The sequence below is a fragment of the Crocuta crocuta genome, unplaced genomic scaffold, assembly GCF_008692635.1.
Source record: "Crocuta crocuta isolate KB4526 unplaced genomic scaffold, BGI_CrCroc_1.0 scaffold41, whole genome shotgun sequence".
NCBI classification, from domain to species: domain Eukaryota; kingdom Metazoa; phylum Chordata; class Mammalia; order Carnivora; family Hyaenidae; genus Crocuta; species Crocuta crocuta.
The window spans coordinates 17,163,522-17,178,515 of NW_027529428.1; the positions used below are offsets into that span (position 1 = coordinate 17,163,522).

The 14,994-nt window shown below is 39.2% G+C and overlaps 1 protein-coding gene across 1 annotated transcript in view; it reads right to left on the reverse strand.

Moving 5' to 3' along the window:
- Nucleotides 1-4,773: 4,773 nt before the first annotated feature.
- The window catches only part of LOC144227729 (spermatogenesis-associated protein 31E1-like), a 51,622-nt gene continuing 41,401 nt past the window's right edge, over nucleotides 4,774-14,994 (reverse strand). The window contains exon 13 of the transcript XR_013334035.1: nucleotides 4,774-4,864. The gene's annotated coding sequence lies outside the window, so the exon portion shown is untranslated. The remainder of the gene's footprint in view (nucleotides 4,865-14,994) is intronic.

A 14,994-nucleotide genomic window follows, 5' to 3' on the forward strand; every position in this document is an offset into this window, starting at 1 on the left:
GAATATCGGACAGGCCCTCTGAAATTGGTGTGATCCTGTTCCTGCCTGGATGTGTGGCACGTGGCAACGGGAATCCTGTGACCCCCGCCAAGCAGGTGACTTTGCCTATGGACAGTCCTCTGTGGAGACCGCCAGAGGGCTAACCAGGCCAAGGCATTGTTTCCATTTTCTCCCCAGTATAAAGAAAGTTCATAGAAATGATATATACAAACAACTAAGAGTATGAATTATCCCTAGGATTTGTGGGGCAGTTACCAAATTCTATGTTCATCCTAAATTGTTAGTAAAACTAATTTGCATGCAGGACTGCTGAGAATACAAAAAGATCACATAAAGCAGAGTGCACCCGTGACTTCCATGTCCGCGAAATCGGTGGAACGAAGCGTCAACTAAAGAGGCAGTGGTGGGATTGATGAGTCATCTGGGTGCACGGCGGCAGTCCTCAGCCGGTCCAGGGATGCTGGCGGACACGTGGAGGGGGCAGGGCAGGTAGGAACCTTTTCTTCTTCTGTGTCGCCAGTACTTATTCCTCGCCTCCCCCTCCCCCCACGCACGTCTGCCACCTCTCCGTCTGCTCTGCTTTAATTCAGTCTCCAAAACTAATGGCCCCCAGGTTGAGCTTTTCACCTGTATTTGATTCTGGATTTAGAGCAGATTGTTATTTCACCTCAAGCTGATAACCAATGATTTGTCAATCTATATAGTAAAGAATGGTTATAGGAGTGTATCATCTATTTCAGATTCCAAAGAGGGAGGAATTATGCTTTTTAAGATTATTATAGAGCATTGTGGTATTTGAAAACAAAAAAAAATATGTTTGTTTTTCCAGTTTTTTAGCCATGATGCAGAGATAGAATGTAACTCTTCAAATGAAAAATATAGTTGTGTCTTCTTTAAAAATATTTTTAAATGTTTTATTAATTTTTTTTTGAGGGAGAGAAGAGAGCAAGGTGGGCAGGGGCAGAGAGAGACACACACACACAAAATCTGAAGCAGGTTCCAGGCTCTGAGCTGTCAGCACAGAGCCTGACATGGGGTTTGAGCTCACGAACCGTGAGATCAAGACCTGAGCTGAGGTCGGACGCTTAACGGACTGAGCTACCCGGGTGTCTGTGTCTTTTTTTCCCCAAATATTTATTTATTTGAGAGAGAGGGATAGAAAGTGAGTGATCAGGCATGGGCGCAAGTGAGGGAAGGGCAGAGAGAGAGCAGGGTACAGGAGGATCACAAGTGGGGTCTGCACTGACAGCAGAGAGCCTGAAGTTGGGTTTGAACTCATGAGACCATGACCTGACGTTCAACTGACTGAGCCAACCAGGAGCCCCAAAATTAGCTGTGTCTTTTAACTGTTCGGCATTCTGCTCTAAGTTCTGTGGATAAATGCAAAATGACACAGGACAGTGCACACTTGTCCAAGCCCAAAGATGTCCCTCTTAAGGAATCTAATATCATGCATTTCCTGGCTGTGTTTCAGTTCTCATGGTGAAGTATGTCTGGAACACAAATGACTAGGGATTGCTGATTAATAGAGGAATCAGCCTTTGCTCCTGACCACTGCTTACCCAGCCTGGCGCCCTCACCATCTCCTCCCCATGCTGTCTGTGTTTCCTCTATGGAATAGAGGAGAATCATGGCAAGCCAGTGATGGTCTTTTCGTAAGTCAAGATGGAACTTTGAGGCAGCCCATTTCCTTATACAGAGCCCTGTCCCTTAAAAATGTTCTCCCTCTTCCCAGTGTTTCTTGAGCTTGCTTCTAACCACGGTGCCTGCTTGTTTCCAAACATGAATCAAAGCTCAGTAGTTTATTTCAATATCATTACAGTGAAGGTATCGAATATTCTTTATCTCTCCCTACACCTGGGATGACATTAACAAGACTAGAATACTAGAATTTATGGAGCCAATTTTATTCCTACTAATAGCCCAGCAATTCCAATCAGCCTGTAAAATGCTGGTTACTTTCAGCATTAAGCTTATGTTACTTTCAAGTCGGGGCTGGCGCATCACATGATGGGAGGCAAAGAGAAAATTAGGGCAGAGATGAAATAGGAAAAGAGGGAGGGATGAAATGGAACAGTTTTACAAATGAGGATATTTGAGCTATCTATATATAATAGGGTACATTTGTACTTGTGGTTCAGAATAATCACAACATTCTCAAGGACACTTCTTTTGCTAAAGGTTGGTTCTCTTGCCCAAATAAGCGTAGTACACATTTTACTTGGTTTTGCAGCATTTGTTAGGATACTTTCATATTTTCTAAGCCCCAATAGTTCTTAAAATTATTTTTGGACATCTATGCACACACGCTATGTAGTATGACTGGGTATATGTGTGCAGCGTGTGTATGTACAAGTGCAGGTATGTGTGTTTGTGTATAAGTATGTGTATGCATGCATGTGTGTGTGTGAGCTGGTGTGTGTAAGTATAAATGTGTGCATGTGTATAAATGGGGGTTTATGTGTGTAAGTGGGTATGTCTGTGTGTATATGTGTGTGCATGTGCTTCTGTTTTGTGTTTATATGTGTATTTGCATGCGCATTTATGCATATATGAATTTATGCATATGTGAATGTGTATGTGTAAGTGGGTGTGTTTGTGGATGTGGATGTGTCTGGACTCTTTTTATTTTTATTTAAAAAAATTTAAAAATGTTTTTTATTCATTTTTGAGAGAAAGAGAGCGAGCAAGCATGGGCAGGGGAGGGGCAGAGAGAGAGGGACACAGGGTCCGAAGCAGGCTGTGCATTAACAGCAGCAAGCCTGATGTGGGACTTGAACTCACAAACCACTAGCTCATGACCTGAGATGAAGTCAGACACTCAACCAACTGAGCCATCCAGGAGCCCCATGTGTGTCTGTAACTCTTTTTGTTTTATAGCATATACACCCAAATGTGACCAAAGTGACCAATGTGACAGCTATCAAAGTAGCAAAGTTTTCATGTCTGTGTTTTCAGAACACTATCACCTCACTTCCTGCACCATGCTCTTCGGCAGAAATAAAGTTGCAAAGCAAACGCTCTCGTTTATACATCTGACTAACAGTATTCTGTTTGTTGACAGCTCCTGTGGAATTAAATACTATTTTTTTTCGTGTTCTTACATTAGTTAAGTGGCTTCAGAAAAGCACATTTTCATTCTAAAAACCATACTGATTTGAAACAGCATTATAAGTTCAGGTTGGGAAAATATAATATCTTCATATTTCTAAGCTTTATTGATACCCTGAATTCACGTTTTCATTTACTTCTTTTGTTGCTGTGTTGTTGGAGTCTTTATGTTAAGTGACATATTTTCTAGAGAGTTGGAGTCTTCTGAGATAGTTGAGAGTTTTTATGCCTTGGCTGCCGAAACTAGAATCAGGGGAAAATGCCCCCGGACATTGGCTGTGAGCTAAGAGAATTTCTTCAGTACTACGATGTCTGCTGACCAGCATTTGAAGAGTGAATTCTATTTCTAGCTTTACAACCAGTTATTTTGAATGGGTGAAATGTTCGAACTCATGTTTATAAACTTGGAATGAATTAGTTGCATCTTAATTTTTCTATAATTATGGCTACTAAAATATATGTTGTGCAGTGGAAACCGGTATGAAGCAAGGGGCAGTACATAGTTTTGTGAACCCCATATGTGGTAAGGGGGGGGTCTTTTCTTTCAGGTTCAGACTCAATATGGCCCTGGTAGAAGCTTTACAGATTATAAGAAAAATTTAGCAAATACCACTGGATTTATGTATGTCCTCGTTTTTGTAAGAACTAGCTTTTAACAGTGTCAAAACTGTATGTGTGTTTTCCCCTTCATTGATTTCTGCTCTTATTTTTATTAATTTGTCCTTTCTTCTTTTGGTTTATCCATTCTGTTTCATGCTTAATCTACTAAGTTAATAGTCCAAGAAAGAAAAACTAGATGATTATATCAACTGATGCAGAACAACCATTTGACAACAATCAACACTCAAATATGTCAAAAAGCTAGGAATACAAAGTACCATCTTCCACCTGATAAAGAGCATCTACAGGGGCACCTGGGTGGCTCAGTGGGTTAAGCATCTGACTCTTGGCTTCTACTCAGGTCATGATCTTACAGGTTCGTAGGTTTGAGCCCCATGTTGGGTTCTGCATGGCAGCGTGGAATCTATTTGGGATTCTCTGTCTCTTCCTTTTTCCCTTCCCCTCCCCTGCTCACTCACACTCTCTCTCAAAATAAATAAACTTAAAAAAAAAGAACATCTACAAAAAGACTCACAGATAACACCATTCTTAAGGGTGAAAGACTGAGGATTTTCCCCATCAGATCAGGAACAAGGCAATGTCTGTTCTTACTACTCCCTGGGGGGAACCTAAGTGAGACCTTGAATCACACTGTTGCACAATTCAGTGCAAAATTAGATCTCATGTTTAATTTTCAGCAATGTCAGTCCTGTGGTTATGAGAAATTGGAGATTTTATTTTATTTTTTCTGGCTGCCATGGAGGCCCTCTGTTTCTCAGGCTGTCATCTGAGCTGAGAATTAAAAGACTTGAACTTGTTTTTTTCTACAAGAACTTAATTACACTAAAAATAATTCACCCCACACTGCAGTCATCCACGCTGCTGTAATGGTCAAGGGCAGCAGCCAGTTGGGCTCCCAAAGTGTGTGTGTCAGTCGGTCTTTACCACAATTCCGCACAGATGGTCAGTGTGGTTTGGTTAAATTTCATGTCAGGCACGCCATGGATTTCTAGCATCTCACCTTCCATGAAGCAGGAGATGAGCCCACGCTGAGCCCAAAGTCACGAGAAAACAAACTTCCAGATCCTGTCCTTATGGGCCCGTCTTCTGGAACTACTCTTGCAATCAATTCGGTCCCATTCAGAAGACCCACCTGGGAAAGTATAAAGAAGTATTAAGCTGTTATAGGAAAGCAACTTGGGATGTGGAAGGAGTATTCTAAAGAGTACCTTTGGACTTCAGGGAGAGGACCCAAGGAAGGACACACTTGGCAAGGGGAGTCTGGACTTTGTTGGATAAGGCGTGGTTACAGAGAAGTTTGCTGGATGGCCACTGGGGCGAGCTGTAACCCCTGGGAAAGCAGCAATAATTCTGGGGCTCAGAGCTGCAGCTTAGGGCAGGCATACGGAGGGAGCCAGGGGCACTGCTATGGGCACTTTTGGAGCTAGGCTGGTGAGGAGCATACAGGTACCAGGAAGGAAAAGCCCTTCTTCTTGCAATGTCTCTGCAGAGCCCTCTCGACTGCTGAAGCTTCGCATCATTCCTGGTCGGCAAGGGGAACGTTTAAAATGTCCAGCTCTATGGTCCCGGATCAGGCAAAAAGTAAACGTTTGGTGTGGAGAATCATTAAATTGATAACTGGCCCAGACTTCTGTTACCCTTGACCATTTTACACACAAACCGGGTATGTGTCTGTATCTATCATGCTTAAAGGAAAGATTAAAATATATAACCTTGTCCCACAAAATCCCCTGATGCATTCCCAAAATTGCTGAGGTGCATCCCCCAGTCATAGTAAGGGCCACAAGGGCCATTTCAAGAAGACAACGTGGGCTCTGGTCAGGGAAGTGTCTGTGGGCTTCCGACTAGCGAGACAGGCCGCGTGAGTGGTCTAGGCACTCCCAGCTGAGGACGTCACTCCGGACAGCCTGGGATCACCACGGCACAGGTGCAAACAGTGCTCCTACCCGTAAGGATGTCTGTCCCGACAGTTGGAACTTGACTGCTGTAACCTCGCGTGTGCAGCATTCCTGACCGTTGCCCGCTCAGTGTCCACCATTTCCCAAACACAAATAATTTCACAACTTTCCCAAATGACCCTGGGGGATCAGTCCTCCGCCATGGGGAACCTCTACCTTAGCCCTCCTCATGCTTCTTAACACAAAGAAGCACCCCCACTTTCTTTCAGGTTCCGTTCAGCACTGAGTGTGTGTGTTCTTGCCTATGACGTTTGTACTCAGAAAGAAACTTGTGGAAGAGAGGGTGCCTGCCCATTACAACAAATTATGCTTCTCCCTCAGGGAAAAGACATGTGGATGGTGGGATGTCAGACTGGAAGCTCTACTTTCTCTGCAGGTCCTCACTGAGTCGGGGCCAACCTACTGTCCTTACCATTACTCTGCGGTGACCCCTTTTTCCCTTTGAATATACCGGTGAAATTTGTATAAATGTTATTTTGCCTGCATGTTGCGATTTTTCCCCCTTGGTTTTGGAGTCATAATGAACTGATTTGAACTATGGATATATCACTTGGTGGATACCTAACTTTGTTATTACACATCTGTTGGCCTGGGTTTCACCATCCATAAAATAAAGATCATATTGGGATGTCTGGGTGATTCAGTCAGTTGAGTGTCCGACTTTGACTCAGGTCATGATCTTGCCGTCCGTGAGTTCAAGCCCCGCATTGGGCTTTACGCCGACAGCTAGGAACCTGGAGCTTGCTTCAGGTTCTGTGTCTCTCCCTCTCTCTGCCCTTCGCCCACTCACACTCTGTCTCTTTCTTTCTCTCAAAGATAAATAAAACATCAAAAAAAATTTAAAGGCATAAAATAAAATAAAGATAATATTTCCAACGTATTAGGATTACAGCATGAAGTACCTAAGAAATTACATGTAAAACACCTAGAGTCTCATGTCTGGCAAAATATGAGCACTCACTAAATGATAGTTTATTTTTGTAGTTGATATTATTATTATTGTTACTTTCTATTAATATTAGATCAGCATGAAAGTGGAGTAAATATATCCCTTTCCCAAAAACATAAATATAAGGAGGGAGACTGGAGTATGCTTACTCACACTTTTTTGAGCTCTGTTATGAACACAGTGATTAGATTTTCATAAGGCACTTTAAATTCTTCAGTTAAGAAGTCCAATCACTAAAAATTAATTATCAGAGTCTATTTTGGTGATTGATAGACTTTTCTTCTTGTAACATACTGAGTAGAGGTGAGGATAGACACTCTAGGTAAAGCAAAAACTTTTCTCTCTTGATTATGTTTGTTTAGTTTGTAGAACTCAAAATGTCTTCACTTGTTACAAGTCTGTTGAGATTTTCTATTTCTTCATGAGTTAGTTTAGGACATTTGAGTGTTTCAAGGAGTTCATCCACTTCTCTAGCGGTTACCTAATTTTTTAGCACGTGACTCTGCACAGTATTCTCTTACAATTCATGTTCACCTCTGTAAGATTAGTAGCAATTCCTCCACTGTTGTTCTGATTGATTTCAGTAATTTATGTCTTCTCTTTACTGCTTTGCAGTCCAGCTAAATGTTTGTCAAATTTGTTGGTCTTTTCTAAGAACCAATTTTGGGTTACATTGATTTTTTTTTATTATTTCCTTTCTCTATTTGTTTATTTCTGCTCTAAACTTTATTATTTCCTTCCATTTGCTAGCTTTGAGTTGCTTTGCTTTTCCTTATCCAATTCCTTATGTTGTTACCTTATTTCTTCTTTTTTTATACTTATTTATTTTTGAGAGAGAGAGACAGAGCACAAGTGAAGGTGGGGCAGAGAGAGAAGGAGACACAAAATCAGAAGCAGCCTCCAGTCTCTGAGCAAGCGTTCAGCACAGAGCCCAACGCAGGGCTTGAACCCACAAACTGTGAGATCATGACCTGAGCCAAAGTCGGTCACTTAACCGCCTGAGCCACCCAGGCGCCCCGAGACCTTACTTCTTTTTTAATGCTGGCATTTATGTCTGTAGATATCCTTCTGAGTACTTCTTTCACTCCATCCCTTCAGTTTTGATAAGTTGTGTTTTCTAATTCCCTTGTGATTACCTCTTTAAGCATTTATTGTTGGAGTTTCCATATATTTGTGAATTTTCCTATCTTCCTTCAGTTATATATTTTTACCTTCATTCTGTTGTGACTGGAGGAAGTACTTGTGTAATATCTGCCTTTTAAAACTTATTGAGACTTGCTTTGTGGTTTAACATGTGATCTGTCCTGTAGAACATCCCATGGGCACTGAAAGAGAATCTCTCTTCTGCTATTGTTGGGTAGACTAATTGATTTATTGGGTTGTTCAAGTTCTTTATTTTCTTAATTCTTCTAATGTCTAAATGATCAATCAGTTATTGAAATTGGGGCATTGAAGTTGCCAACTACTATTGTAAAACTCTGTATTCCTCCCTTCCATTCTATTAATTTTTTGCTTCATATATTTTGAGGTTTTGTTATCAGTTGTATAAATGTTTATAGCTTTTATTTTCCTTGGAATATTTTACCTTTTATTAATGTATAATTTCCTCCTTTGTCTCTTTTGAATTTCTTAGAGTGAAAGTCTACTTTGTTTGATATTAATGTAGCCACTCCATCCACTATTTGTATGGAATATATTTTTCCATCCTTTTACTTTTAACCTATTTTTGTCTTAGAAATATTGTAAGTCTCTGGCGGATAGCACATAGTTGGATCATGCATTTTTATCTATTCTGCCAATCTCTATTTTTTGATTGAAGAGTTTAATCAATTTACACTATCACTGATAAGGAGGGCTTTACTTCTGCTATTTCCGAGAAAACAAATATGTTTTCTACATGTTGGTAGTCTTTTTGTCCCTCTTTTTTCTCCATTACTGTCTTCCTTTGAGTTGATTTTTTTGTGTGTGTGTGTGTGGTAAAATGTTTTGGTTCTCTTCTCAATTCCTTATACGCATATTGTACAGATAGTTTCTTGGTAGTTACCATGAATGTTACATTTAATATCCTAAAATTTTAAAAATCTAATTTGAATGGATGCCAACTTGACTTCAATAGCATACAAAAAATCCTCTCCTATACAGCTCCAACTTGCTTTCTGTTACGATTGCCATAGATTATACGTTGTGTGACAAATAATATAAATTAATAATTATTTTCTATGCATTTGTTTTTCAAACCCTGAAGAAAATATAAAGTTCGGTTAGAAACCACAATTACAATAATAATTGCTTTTGTTGTGCATGTATTACCTTTACCCCCTTTCTTTATATGGCTTCAAGTTACTTTTTTTTTTCTTTTCAACCTGTAAGACTCTTTTTAGCATTTCTTGCAGGGAAGGAGTAGTGGTAATGAACTTCCTCAGCTTTTTAAAATCTGAGAGTGCCATTTCTTCATTATTTCTGAAAGACAATTTTGCTGGATACAAAGTTGTCCATTGATAGTTTTGTTTATTTTTGTTTCTTTCTTCCTTTAAGCATACTGGGTATATCAGTTCACTGACTTCTGGCTTCCAAGGTTTCTGATGAGAAATTGACTGACAGTCTTCTTGGGAATCACTTGTATGTGTTGAATCATTTTTCTCTTGCTGCTTTTAAGATTCTCTCTTTGGCTTTATCTTTCAACATTTTGATTACAATGCATCTCTGGGTGAATATCTTTGATTTATCCTCTTTAGAGTTTGTAAAGCTTCCCGAATGTGTAGATTAATTTATTGCAGTTTCAATCCTTTAAACTTGGAAAGTTTTCAGGCATTATTCCTTCAAATATTTTTTTTCCCCCTGCCCCCTCTATCCTTTGCTGGCATTCCCACAATATCTATGTTGGTCCACTTGATAGTGCTTTACAGGTCCCTTAGACTCTGTTCATTTTTATTCATTCTTTGTTCTTTCTGTTCTTCAGACTTGATCATTTCAATTGTTCTTTATTTAAGCCCACCAATTCTTTCTTCTGCTTGCACATATCTGCTTTTGAATCCCTTTAATGTTTTTTTCATTTAAGATATTGTACTTTTTACCTTCAGAATTTCTTTTTGGTTCTTTTTAAAAGCAAATTTTTCTTTTTTATCCATTTTATTTTCCCGTCTTTGTTTATATCTTCCTTTTTTTTTTTTTAAATCACTTTGAGCATTTTTAAGATGGTTATTTTTAAAGTCTTTGTCTAGTAAGTCTGACACCTGGGCTTCCTCAGGTACATTTTCTGTTGATTTACTTTTCTTCTCTGAATCAGCTATACTTTCCTATTTCTTTGTATGCCTTGCTATTTTTTAAATTGGAAATTGGGAGTTTTGAATCTTATTATGTGGAAACTGGAAATTAGATTCTTCCCTTTAGCCAGGCTTTGGTGCTTTTTTAATTGTTGTTGTAGGGTGCCTCTGTGCTGGGGTGTCTTTTCTGAGCTGCATCTTTCCTTGCGCAAGCATGATGGCTTTCTAAGTCCCCCTTCATGCACAGTTGTTTTAATATAAAAAACAACAGGTGTGACTCTTTTAAGTCTTCTGGAAGCCACTGAAGCTGGTGGAGGTTGTAATATTGGTAGGCAGCCTCCATGTCCTCACCACATCAATCAGAGCAATAACTTACAATGGGAATCCAAGACCCTAATAGTTGGGTGACCAGGTCCTGATTGGCCACCCTGGTTCAGTAAGCTGCCTCAGAAACAGGGTTTGTATTCCTCACAGCTGCGTGATAAAGGGCTGGCTATCTGTCACCAGCTTCATACCTTAAATAAACCAAGGTAACCAAACTTTCCCAGCCAAGGTATCCCCTGGACATTACCAGTGCTCAAATAAAGTACAGCGTTCCAAAATATTCACTCCAGATAGTTTCTGCTAATACAATTGTTGTTGAGCTGCAGAGGTGGATGCCTGGGGCTTCCAACACCACTATCGTTTCTTCCTTCACTCCCCCGAGGATCGATCTTAACAGCAAAGTATAATTACTTATTTAACCTTATTGGTTTCCATGCATGGGGTATTCTTATTTTTTAATACTGGATATTTCTAACTTTTAAGATTTTCATTAAACTTAGAGTGTATATGACCTGTTCTATTAACTATATGGAAACTATGACTTTAAAAATCCTGGACATTTTGATTAATCAGAAAATTACATTGCACTAATATCCTAGTCAATCAGGCATCCATATGTCACTCTAGTACCACTTTGTGGGGTAATTGAAATAACCTTTCTTTGCCATTACTGACTATTGCAGAGTGTGAAATAATTATAAAAGTATAAGGCTCATAAGGAGAGCAAATTACTTCTTCTTGGCATTAATATTTAGGAATAGAACCAGTGCCTCCTGGGAACAATCAGCTCAAGTGACTTCAAAGTTTTGGAGACTATCATCACGGCAAAAAAAAAAAAAAGTAATTATAGATAGATTTCAGTGTGAAAAAAATTATAAATTTACTTTTTATAGCTCTGACTTTGGTGATATAATTGCACCTAAGAGCATGACTTAACAAAGAGGGATTGAGAAAGGAAATGCCATTGACCTCTCAAGCTGTGCATCGTGGGTTATAGTTTTATAATGAAGACCCTGGACAACAATGAAGCTTCTTTCAGAAGCTTCCTCTATGTATATGCATGTTTTAAAAAATTGTTTTTAATGTTTATTTTTGAGAGAGAGAGAGAGACAGAGTGCAAGCAGGGGAGGAGCAGAGAGAGGTAGACCTAAAATCTGAAACAGGCTCCAGACTCTGAGCTGCCAGCACAGAGCCCAATGTGGGGCTTGAACTCGGGAGCAGGGAGATCATGAACTGAGTCGAAGTCGGACGCTTAACCGACCACCCAGGTTGCCCCTATGCATACATGTTTTTAAAGTTTATACTGGATTAGGATTATAAGACTGGATGGGGTCTAAAAACATTAAAGGGGGCTAGGAGGATGTAAGCCAAATAAACAAGGATTGTTAGAATGCCTAATTGTGTAATTAGCAGCATATGCCTCCAAGAAACCAGCTGTCTAGAAACCTATCACCTGAGAGCAAACAACCTTGCGCTTGAAAGTCTTCCAGAATGGAAAGTGGTGACCCACAAGAGTTTTAGTGTCTTATCACTAAGTTTAGAAAGCTGGACTACACCACAGCGCAACTACTTATCAACTATCTTAGTCCTCTCCTCTCTGGGGCTTGGTTAACTCATCTGTAGAATTGGGTCATTATACTAGATGTCCCTAAAGTCCATCCTAAATGCACCTGTCATGATCTCACACATTCCAATTGGGTTCAACTCCCTGCTCTCACAGGTGTTCTTTGTATAACATCCTTCTGCAGCTATTGCCAAGCTAGCTCCCTGGAGAGGGCTCCAGGCAGGTTAGAAAAGTCTAGATTCATTACATATGAATTGAAAACGATGTCAGTGTTCTTCACCTATCTTTTTTAGCAAGTTAGATCTCACTTCCATATGTCACTCTCTCTCCTCCAGGTCTTATACTTTCAGCAAATCTTGGACTTTTCTATTGTGTTCCAAAAACGTGTTATCAGAATCCTCATCTCCTGTTTGTTTTCCTCTAGGGCTACATCTAATCATTAGCATTCTTATGACAGTGTGTCCACCTGATTGAGGTGACTAAAGCTGTCGAATTATTGGTCAGTTGAGACTTGCTGTGTTCCTTCAATGGCTAGACATGTTTATACTTAATATTTCTAGTTTGTATAATCTTTAAAATTAAAGTGCATATTTAATCTAGTATTTTTTTCCTCCTTTAGTCCTCTTAAAATATTGATGGTGTCTCATAATTAATCATTAGTTGAGAAGGATAAAAAAATTTGGTAAATTCCTCTGGTATTTTCAGTACATTTGTAATAATGTACTAAAAGGTAAATTATGTAAAGTACAACAATCTTGCCCTAATGAGTCCTAAGGGAACGGTTTTTGTTTTTTTTCTAGAGTTATACTGGAATTTTAATTTCTTAATAAACCCAAGCCAATGTTTCTCTCCTGTGGTGCATATGGTCACAGTTACATACATATTATTTTAGTTTTTATGGATCCAGGAGACTGTGGTTTGATGCTGACTCTCCACTTCTGTTCAGCTGTTAATGGGTCAGGAGCTCTGTGGTCCCAGAAGTCCCATGAGCTCTTGATAAATAGACTCACATTTTATTACTATTGTCATTTTCTCAAACTCTTCTGCAGAGTGACATGTGTAAGAATTTTTATGTAATTCTAATTTTGAATTTTGCTTAGCATACCAGCATGCTTAGATTTTTTTTTAAAGGAGACTGATTAATTTCTATTCCCTGTCATCCCCTTTTTTCTCCATTTTGCTTTTCCCACTTCAACACGCAGACATTACCATATTGCATTGGAGACACTGAACAGTTGCTTATTATTTTGTGAATGCAAAATTGGATTGAAATAGTTTTCAGCTGTAGTTTAGACACAAAAATCAGAACCAAAACTTTTACCCTAGTGGGAAAACTTGCTAATGAGAGTGCTCATAGCACTAATAGGGTGGAACAAAGGGAATTGTTAAGTCGCAATCTTATGCATGTGCTTACATAATGAGACGTATTAGAAATCTTGTCACAAGAACATACACAATGAGCTCAACCCAAATGTACTATACCACCATCTCCGTTTAGTCTTCCTTTCATTTTCACTTGGTTGTTGTTTTTGTTTTTGTTTTTTCCCTGATGTGCCTTGCAAAAGATAAATCCTTATGCAGGGCACACAGCTCTAGACCCTGCTTAACCGCATTTGTCCTTTAGATGGTAATACAGAAATGGCCCAAGCAACACACTAATGGTACATTAATTTATGATCTCTAGTTGAGTTTTTGACTCAACTAGACTTTACATTTGACTTTATTTAAAATCATGATGATTCACATGGTTTTCTGCCTACTTATTCTATCATTATTAAGTGAGGAGTATTTAAGTCTTCCTTGTATTTGTATATTTCTCCTTTCAGATTTTCAAGCTTTTGTCTTATGTATTTTGAAGCTCTTTTGTTAGGTGCATACACATTTAGGTTTGCTATGTCTTCTTGGAGTTTTGACCCATTTATCATTAGAACAGCTTTTCCTGTATCTCATAGATTTTGATACATCACATTTCTATTTTCATTTGTCTTTGGCTATTTTTTGATTTCTCCTTTGATTTCTTCAAGGACCTATTGGTTGTTCCATAACATATGGTTTAATCTCCACATATTAGTGGTTTTTCCAGTTTTCTAATTGATTTCTAATTTCATAAAATTGTGGTTGGAAAAGATGCTTGATATGATTTCAATCTTCTTGAATTTGTTGAGACTTATTTTGTGGCCTACCATGTGACCTATCCTTAAGAGTGTTCCATGTGCACCTGAAAAGAATGTATATTCTGCTGCTTTTGGATGGAATGTTCTGTACATATCTATTGAGTCCATCTGGCCTAACGTGTTGTATAAGGCTGATGTTTCCCAATGTAATCTCTACTAGGATGATATATACACTGATGTAAGTGGGGTGTTCAAGTTGCCTACTTGTACTGCAGTGTATTGTATTTAGTGTGTCAATTTCTCTTTTTAGGTCTGTTAATATTTGCTTTATATATTGTAGTGCTCTTACATTTTGTGTGTGTTTATTTATAAATGTTGTATCTTCTTGCTGGATTGACTTTAGCATCATGTAATGCATTTCTTTGTCTATTATTACTGTTTTTGTTTTAAAGTCTATCTTACCCTGGGGCACCTGGATGGCTCAGTTGGTTAAACATCTAACTCTTGATTTTGGTTCAGGTCATAATCTCTGCACTGTGGTACAGAAACTGCTTGGGATTCTCTCTCTCTCTCTCTCTCTCTTTCTCTCTCTCCCCCTCTCTCTCTGCCCCTCACCTGCTTGCTCTCTCTCTCAAGATAAATAAATAAAATTTAAAATAAAATAGAGTCTATTTTTTCTCATATGAGTATAGCTACAACAGCTCTGCTTTGGTTTTTATTTGCATAGAATATCTTTTTACAGGGCTTCACTTTCAGTAGTGCATGTGTCCTTACTTTGAAGTAAGTCTCTTCTAGACAGCTTATAGATGAGCTCCCTGACTATGGCATGGTTGCAGCCCAGCGCCAGGGTGCTTGCCGGCTGGCTGTGGTGTGGCTGTGGCAGGTGGCTGGGTGGAATATGTCCAGTGGCACTGAAAGGTTAGTGGTACCTGCCAGTACCAGCGTTAACAGGTAGAATGGGATTGCATAAATGGTGTCCACCCTCACTTTTGTTCCTGGAACGAGTCACAGCATGTTTCTGCCTCTCTGGAAGTCACCTTAGGATTAGTAGGTGAATCTCTTCCACGTATGGTCTAGGTCCTTTTCAAAA